Below are 9,964 nucleotides of genomic sequence, written 5' to 3'. Positions count from 1 at the left end.
TTCTTCAAGTCCCGTATTTTTATGTTGAAGTGTCTCTTGTTTCGTACTTTGTACGTGGAACAGTTTAAAGTGTTAAGCGAATTTCGCTTTATTAATAAAACCCGACCTCGCCATCGCATGGCTTACTGTACATTCGGATCGTCGAGACAATGGCTTTTGAACGGCACCTCTTTCTTTGTTCTTTGAACTTGTACCTAATCAGGGAAGCTTTATTGCTTTTTATATAAAAATATTCTAATGATCTTAATTTGAAAATTAATATAAAAAAAACTCGTTCTAACAATAGCAATATGTATTTAGAATTTCGAATAACCAAATTTGTCATCTCCCAAAGGACACAGAAGACTAACTATCGGTGTTTGATTTATTTCACCTTTATCTGTTCCGGACGTGTTTTCGGTTTGTACTAAACTTCCGCCCACCCGTCGATACCTTTGCCAGTGGGCGTATTATAGTCGCATTTACCGCAGCGATAACGGCATGACCGTTGATGATCTTTTAATAACGCACGGTGTTGGACACTAACAAGGAAATACTTACTTAAACATATAAGGATCGACTTAACGGAAGAGGCATTTAAAAAAATAATTAATAAATGTGGCTGGCTAAACTCAATAGATTTTAAAGGTGTATTTTTGACCGCATTTAGAGACAAAAATATCATACAGAGTTTTCTGAAATTGTCTTGTTTTAGAGATAAATTCTTATGAAATTTTATTTTTGTAATAACTTAGCGAATAACGCATTTTTGGCTGCGTCGCTGCCACGATGTGACTTGGTTTAAACATACCTACTGACAGACTTGAAACTTTAAAGAATAGGTAAAACAACGAAATTGCCATACATATACACTATGACATACTTGGATTTTATTAGAGAATTTCTAATTATTCAGTCATAATTATTTCAGAGTACTGGAATTTAAGGTCAGCAGCGGCAGCTTAATAAGCTCGAGGATTTTTCAGAGGCTTGCCTTACTTAGCTAGGCTTTAATTCCAGTGGCTTACCTAGCGTATCGCCTCAGTATTAGTAGAACTCTCTAAACATAAACATTATAAGGTCGTTACTGGGCCGGCGGAGGCCATGCGCTGGGTAAAAGTTGTAAATGTTCTGGTATTTGGCGGAGACTCGCCTCTCATTACCGGCCGCACCACGGCAAACAGAACTGAAAAGCTTTCAACGTTAATTAATATTATATTTATACTTAAGAAATGAGGCATTGAGGCACTAAGATACTACGTACCTACAATTTGAATTTATTTGGATATCGAAATTACCTTCGATGTTACAGACCGCATAGGTATACATATGTACCTACCTAGATATGGATACAACAATTAATATTTATTAGCTTTAAATATTTAAACTAGTACAACTTGACAGAACATATTTGACGATATGTAGGTACTACTTCACTTTTATTTATTTATTTAATCTTTATTGCACAATACATGAAGGTACAAATGGCGGACTTAATGCCTTAAGGCATTCTCTACCAGTCAACTAATCGGTTAAACCAGAAAGATTATGTAGGTGCAGTGTTTTACTTTTATTTTGAATGAAATGTAAATCAGTAGAAATTTAAATTAAATATAGGTACATTGTATGGACAATGTTTACAATTTAAAAGTTTGTAACATGTTGTGCCGAGTTGTATTTTAACCTAGTTAGTTGTGTTTTAATAGTATTTTGCATGGAAATTTGACGTAGTTTGTTCAGGATGGCAAGAATTAAATCAAGTGAAATTGAGTTTTATAAGTAAGGGTGAACCCATGTGGTCAAGCAATGATAAACATCTGGTTTTGGCAGTGCCTGACTAACCTGATGTTTATTAACCATAAACTGTTGTTAAATCACCGGCCAAGGTAATTGATTAGTTAAATAGCCATAGCCAATCGACAAAACTTTACAGTTAATTGAATATTAATATTTATGAATGTTCGTTTGGGCTTGTGCACAAATCACGCGAGGTTTTGGCCCCCGGCTATTTTTTGCCAATGAAAATTGGTATAACATATTTTAACGAAATCATATTCTATACAAAATGACATAATTATTACATATACATACACAAGTATTCAAGTGAGAAAGTCGTCAATACCTACCTTACTTTTTTTTGACACTACCAATGACCAGGAATGTAATGCCCACCTAAAAACTATATTAGAGACTGTTTCAAATTGGCTAACTAATCATAACCTTGAAATTAATTATAAAAAACAAAGGTCATCCAATTTAAACCTTTCCAACAGAAACCCCTCAATATTGATCTATCCATAAATAATAACCCTATTGATATAGTCAACGATTTTACCCTTCTCGGTTTAACAATAGATACGCATATCAACTGGAAAGACCACATCAGCAACGCTAAAACCAAACTTTCAAAATTTATTTATGCATTGTGTGAAATAAAACGAGCTACGGACTTTAACTGCGCCCTTTCTGTTTACTATGCATGTGGCTACGATACGGTGTCCCACTATGGGGAGCCAGCGTAGATATCGACGACCTCTTCAAAATGTAAAAAAGTGTATTCGCATCCTTGCCAACATACGCGTACCAGAAAGCTGCCGTCCATTCTTTTCGAAATTCAAATTACTTACCTTACCATCGATATACATCCTGGTAACAACAATGTTTGTAAGAAAACACTTACACCTATATGAAATGCGCAAAGATCTAGTAGCTGGCAACACGAGATGTAAAAATGTACTAGCCATCCCAACGTGCAAATTGGTAATGTATAAAAACAGCCCCCACGCCACGTAAGATCTATACAATTATATAACATCTTACCCCACAGTATATCAAATGAGATGAAAGATGGCATATTCAAGGCAAAACTTGTAAACCTACTAATTAAAAAATGTTACTATAGTATAGAACTATAGACGAATTTCTTAATGATAAAGATTTAAATTAACTAGATATATTCAATTAGATGTGATAAATACTATTAGATGTCCTAAGTGAGAATAAATTTATGTATGTAATTAAATTGAATAAGTAATATCATTAAATATTAAATATTAGTATTATTAACATAAGATGGACCGAATATAACATAGGTACAAGTATAGAACAAGACATTGAAATGCCCTCACAGGGTAGCATGTACTATTCTTAAGAAATTATATTTAACACCATGTATCCTGATGTACTGTACATGTATACAATAAATACAAATACCTTAAAGTTTAAGAGGACTTCCTAATTTGTATAATTACATTAATTTTATTTTTTACTGCCATCTATTTTTTATTAATAATTGTCAAATCTAACCTTTAATTTAATCAATAAACAAAAACAAGTACAATAAGAAAACTTATAAACTACTACATAATATTACAATAATTATAATTATTAATTAGGTTAGTCTTAGTATCATTATCTGGAAGTTATTTAACTCTTCTAAGTGAAATGTCTGACGGGGGTGTATGGTGTGTGGGTTGGATCAGTTCCCATCTGTGGCTGGGTTTGTGTGTGGATTTTGATAGACGTTATATTGACTGTTCATAGTTAAAATTCCAATAAACGAAGATATGTCTTTAATTTAATCCGTTTTTAGGGTTCCGTAGCCAAATGGAAAAAAACGGAACCTTTATAGATTCGTCATGTCCGTCTGTCTGTCCGATTATGTCACCGCCACTTTTTTCCGAAACTATAAGAGCTATACTGTTCAAACTTGGTAAGTAGATGTATTCTATAAACCGCATTAGGATTTTTACACAAAAATAGAAAAAAAAACAATAAATTTTGGGGGTTCCCCATACTTAGAACTGAAACTCAAAAAATCTATTTTCATCAAACCCATACGTGTGGGGTATCTATGGATAGGTCTTTAAAAATGATATTGAGGTTTCTAATATTATTTTTTTCTAAACTGAATAGTTTGCGCGAGAGACACTTCCAAAGTGAAAAAAATTGTCCCCCCCCCCCCCCGAAACTTCTAAAATAACAGAATGAAAAATCTAAAAAAAATATATGATATACATTACCATGCAAACTTCCACCGAAAATTGGTTTGAACGAGATCTAGTAAGTAGTTTTTTTAATACGTCATAAATGGTACGGAACCCTTCATGAGCGAGTCCGACTCGCACTTGGCCGCTTTTTTACTTTTAGTGTTATTTTTGGAACTTACCTTATCTTATAACTATTATCAACTATAACTCACCAAAATGGGCATCAAATCTAGTACTTAGACTAAATATTAAATGCATCTACATTCAGCTGCACATGAGACTCAATAACCTCTCCCTGCAAAGGAGTAAATCAATAGTCGGAATGATATATGCCTTCTTATCTTTTCAATACATATATGATTATTTAAAAGATACCTTGGTTGACAAAAACGTAGCTTGATCTACAACTAGTAAGTAAAATATGGTACCCATTGCCGAATGGCCTTCGATTTTACCTACTGATATTTTTTTCCATAGAACAGTTATGTAATTTTCCAATTATATCTAACTTACTTTTCCAATAGTATCTTAATTGTCCTAAGTAATTGTTTTCGGAAAAAAGTTCTTTAGTTTTAATATATGTACTTAGGTACTTACACTTACCTACTGTTGCTCCTTTTTTTTAATACCACGTCGGTGGCAAACAAGCATACGGCCCGCCTGATGGTAAGCAGTCACCGTAGCCTATGGATAGTAATTAATTCGTTATGCGTTATCTTATTGATTTTTATTTTGTCAATTTTGTTAGTAATGTGCTGGTTGTGCTACCTATCTGAGACCTGCCACGTGATTTACTAATTTTACGACTTGCTTCTTGCTTAGAACTGAAACACAGTTTACTATTGTGGAAGATCTATTTTTCAAAACAAATTGACTTACTGCCTTTTGCCAATTAAGAAAAGAATAAATTATAAAACACCTCAATACCTTATCTATCAAATATTTATCCGTTTACCTTTTTCGTGTTCCGTATCTCAGTCTGCAAAAACGGAATCCTTACATGATCACCTTTTTTTTTTAGAACGCGAGAAGGTTTAATAAAGCTGAAATTAATATGAGGTATCAGACCCGCTATCTCTTGAAATCATACTTCTAGGTAAACGCAAAAGGCGGTTAATACTTACCTATTATTAGTAACTAACCGCGATCTATGTCGATGAATGGGGACTACAGTATTCCAACGTCAAAGTTAAGTTTGTGCACTTTGTCCCCCAGTATAGTTTATCGGTCCGATTCGAATTTGAAGATACGACAAACATTGGTAAATATACGATACGAATTAGATATTAGATATGTCACTGACATATCCAATTCATATTGTATCTTTAGGAAATTTTTGACATAACTATCTTAATTTCGAATCGGGCCGTAGGTATCTTTTTATTATTGGAGGGAATTAAACATATTAAAGTCGTACGGACGGAACCCTCGAAGGGCGAGTTCTACTCACACTTGACCAGATTTTCATGCATAAATAACATTAATACCTATTTAAACCCGAAGTCTAAAATCAACTTTCTAACGGTTGATATTTTTCTCGCAGAGAAATAAACCGACTGACATTCAGGATACATAGGGAACTTTCTTCTCGTGTACGAGATATAAGGAGATACGTATAACAGGAGGCTAATTCGAATTTACATTGTGACATCAAAATTATATCTAAGTAAATGGTGTCAGTCGCCTGTGCATTTCGCTCATACTTGTCCGTACATGTACTCAAGCGAGCGAGACGCACGGGTGACTGATATCTTTTAGATATCATTTTGATGTCACAATGTAAGTTTGAATCGGCCTTCAGGCGGCTGGGTATTTACGGAGTCGTTGCAAGTTTGTCCGGGTTAGAACGGTTTTGGCTCAGCGACTCGCGCTGTGCCGGCACAAGTTTGAGATTATTCGCGCGCTTGCGGATCCTCGATATTGGGGGACTTCAATTTCGGAATGGAGATGTATTGTACGTCTAGTGATGACGTCAGTGGTAAGTCAGGTTGGGTATATTGTCGGTTTCTGTTTTATTAGAGTCTGGCTACTGAAATATTACACACATTTTTGGCGGGAAATTAAAAAAATCTTGGGCTGGTCACACTTTGTGTAGTAGGAATTATAGTTTTGATACTTGAAAATATTTTTGATTTTCTGTGCACACGTAAGGTACCTAAGGAAATTAGTTAAATATACGTTGACGTGCACTATGTAAAGTACAAAGACATATAGGCCAAGGTATTTTTATATATTTTTATATCAAATTACTACTGACCAGTCACTCCACAGATTTCTTCTAAATATTGGTTTTCAGTAACTCGTTACGTTCCAATGTTTTCATTTTACTGATATTTTCCAGAAGTTCTAGTTTATTCGTTTCTTTACACACTTGTCCTGTTCATGAGATTTAGGTATTAAGAAATTCACGTACTTAATCAAAGTTATAGGAAAATGTTAGAACTAGTACTTAAAGTATCAAAATATTAATAGAGCACCAACCTACTAAATTGTTTACGACTTGTAAACATTGCAGTTTTTCGTTATACAACGCTTCACGTCGACTTCGCACATTGTCGTAATTATTTACGAGGTTAAATAATAGTTTGCGGACCTCACTCGGTATAGTCATTATTAATATTATTTAAAATAAACTGAAATAAACCCCTTATAAACCGCGAACAATTTACATGAATGACATAAATTGACAACAGACTTTTAGCTTTTTAGGGTTCCGTAGCCAAATGGCAAAAAACGGAACCCTTATAGATTCGTCATGTCCGTCTGTCTGTCCGATTCTGTCACAGCCACTTTTTTCCGAAACTATAAAAGCTATACTGTTCAAACTTGGTAAGTAGATGTATTCTATGAACCGCATTATGATGTTATCACAAAAATAGAAAAAAAACAAAAAATTTTGGGGGTTCTTCATACTTAGAACTGAAACTCAAAAAATCTTTTTTCATCAAACCCATACGTGTGGGATATCTATGGATAGGTCTTTAAAAATGATATTGAGGTTTCTAATACAATAGTAAGTACAATAAGAAAACTTATAAACTACTGCATAATATTACAATAATTATAATTATTAATTAGGTTAGTCTTAGTATCATTATCTGGAAGTTATTTAACTCTTCTAAGTGAAATGTCTGACGGGGGTGTATGGTGTGTGGGTTGGATCAGTTCCCATCTGTGGCTGGGTTTGTGTGTGGATTTTGATAGACGTTATATTGACTGTTCATAGTTAAAATTCCAATAAACGAAGATATGTCTTTAATTTAATCCGTTTTTAGGGTTCCGTAGCCAAATGGAAAAAAACGGAACCTTTATAGATTCGTCATGTCCGTCTGTCTGTCCGATTATGTCACCGCCACTTTTTTCCGAAACTATAAGAGCTATACTGTTCAAACTTGGTAAGTAGATGTATTCTATAAACCGCATTAGGATTTTTACACAAAAATAGAAAAAAAAACAATAAATTTTGGGGGTTCCCCATACTTAGAACTGAAACTCAAAAAATCTATTTTCATCAAACCCATACGTGTGGGGTATGGATAGGTCTTTAAAAATGATATTGAGGTTTCTAATATTATTTTTTTCTAAACTGAATAGTTTGCGCGAGAGACACTTCCAAAGTGGTAAAAAGTGTGTCCCCCCCCCCCCCCCGTAACTTCTAAAATACCAGAATGAAAAATCAAAAAAAAAATATGATATACATTTCCATGCAAACTTCCACCGAAAATTGGTTTGAACGAGATCTAGTAAGTAGTTTTTTTTTAAAACGTCATAAAAATTAAAAAAAAATTTTTTTTTTATCAAACCCATACGTGTGGGGTATCTAGGGATAGGTCTTCAAAAATGATATTTAGGATTCTAATATCATTTTTTTCTAAACTGAATAGTTTGCGCGAGAGACACTTCCAAAGTGAAAAAATGTGTGTCCCCCCTGTAACTTCTAAAATAACAGAATGAAAAATCTAAAAAAAATATATGATATACATTACCATGCAAACTTCCACCGAAAATTGGTTTGAACCAGATCTAGTAAGTAGTTTTTTTTAATACGTCATAAATGGTACGGAACCCTTCATGGGCGAGTCCGACTCGCACTTGGCCGCTTTTTTTAAATCATAGACAATTGGTGATACAACAAGGAAATATCTGTCAACAATATTTGGTTAGCCAGACTCTATTAGAGTGCACTGTGTACAGTGCCGAATAAAAATGTGGAAATTTAAATTGATGTGCTATGAATCTCGCTGACTTCGAAACTCAACTTCGGCCCGCACATCGAGTCGAAAGCACAGTTAGCAGCAAAAAACTCAACAAGGTCAGGCAGATTTTACACCTAGGCAGCTGCTCGACCTTTACCAAGCACAAGTCCGATCTTGTGTGGAATACTGTTCACATCTATGGGATGGTTCAGCCAAATACCAGCTTGAGGCGCTCGAGTCAGAGAATCATTAATGACGACGATCTGACGAATGCTCAACTTCAAATTTTAAAGTCTGGAGCATCGTGGCAAGGTTGCCAGCCTAACGATCTTTTATAGGATATATTTCGGAGAGTGTGCCGAGGAATTGCACAACCTTATTCCTCCGTCCCCATTTCACCATCGGACTACCAGACAATCGGCACTTCGGCATCGCTTCATGGTAGGTATTCCACAAATACGCACGAAGCGTTTCGCTTCAACATTCCTTATGCGAACTGCCAAGGAGTGGAATGCCCTGCCCGAGTGCCCGAGTCTGTGTTTTCGCATGAATACAATCTGAATCTCTTCAAGGCTAGAGTAAATAGGTATCTCATAGGTAAGCGTGCTCCACCGTAGACCGCATCATCACTTACCATCAGGTGTGATCGTGGTCAAACGCCTGCCTAACCTCTTTAAAAAAAAAGAAAAAAAAATCTTGTATATGCAAGGTAACAAAACTAAGGCGACATCCATACAAAGTCAGTTGCTATTTCTACATAAACAGGAAACCAAGCGTCAAGGCTGCTGCAAGTCCTAGATTGGCTTCCCCTAGAGTTCCAGCAAAACATGTTTCCGTTGCAAGAGCACAGATGTTTCTGATTTAAAAGAAAATTGGAGAGCAAAATCCAAGTTGAATTCTGTAGATTGTAGTGAACAGGGGTCCAATTCAAACGTACATATTGATATCTAAATAATGTGATTTTGGTATCATTTGAGTCAGCTTGCGACGCCTGTAGCCGCGCTTGGTGTTCAAAATTAAAAGCAACTTTGTGTGCTACGCCGTAGCCCGTAGTACGTTTTTTATGATATGAAGAGTAGATTATAGAGCAACATTTAATTTTATAACGCTGTCATTTATATTGATATTGATATGATAATATTCTTTATGCATTTCGCAACTTGCACCAATTACATTGAATTTAGATTTTTGATAAGTGCGCTGAGATCACCATCATATCATAACCAAATTACAGATTTATTCTCTTCTCTTCTTCCTCGTTCCCTCATTGCTGAAGATCGCGACCACATGTGATTTATCTCAATTTTTTTAGTTCAACGCCGATAATGTTTTGTCATTCATGCTTTGCTTTGTAGGTTTACATTAGGCGTTTGATGGGTTATTATACATAAGTACGCAAGTATTTTTTTAAACCTAAAATACAATTTAACGCATAAATAAAATACGCGTGTAGTTGCTTGGGCGGGCTTAATGTGAATCATAGCCTGGAAACAGAGCATCCATAATGACCCCTTTGTTGTTTGGGTAGGTGTTAGAATGTGGACAGAATTTATGCACGCGGCTAAAGTTTGCAAACGTTTCGTTATCAAGTTTAGGCGCTATCTCGAAATTTATTATAGTCAGTACCGCGAGGTTCTCTGCTGCCAGCTTGTATTTTATTAACTGTCTCCAGTTTGAAAAGTCTTTGATACAGAGCTCTGAGAAATTATAGCGTTAAAAACATAAATATAAAAATTTATGTTATTTTTAAACTCAAGTAGAATTTTTAATGACAGTTGAAAATAAACAAAAATGTAAATC

The sequence above is a fragment of the Cydia pomonella genome, unplaced genomic scaffold, assembly GCF_033807575.1.
Source record: "Cydia pomonella isolate Wapato2018A unplaced genomic scaffold, ilCydPomo1 PGA_scaffold_178, whole genome shotgun sequence".
NCBI lineage: Eukaryota > Metazoa > Arthropoda > Insecta > Lepidoptera > Tortricidae > Cydia > Cydia pomonella.
This window is presented reverse-complemented; position numbering follows the sequence as displayed.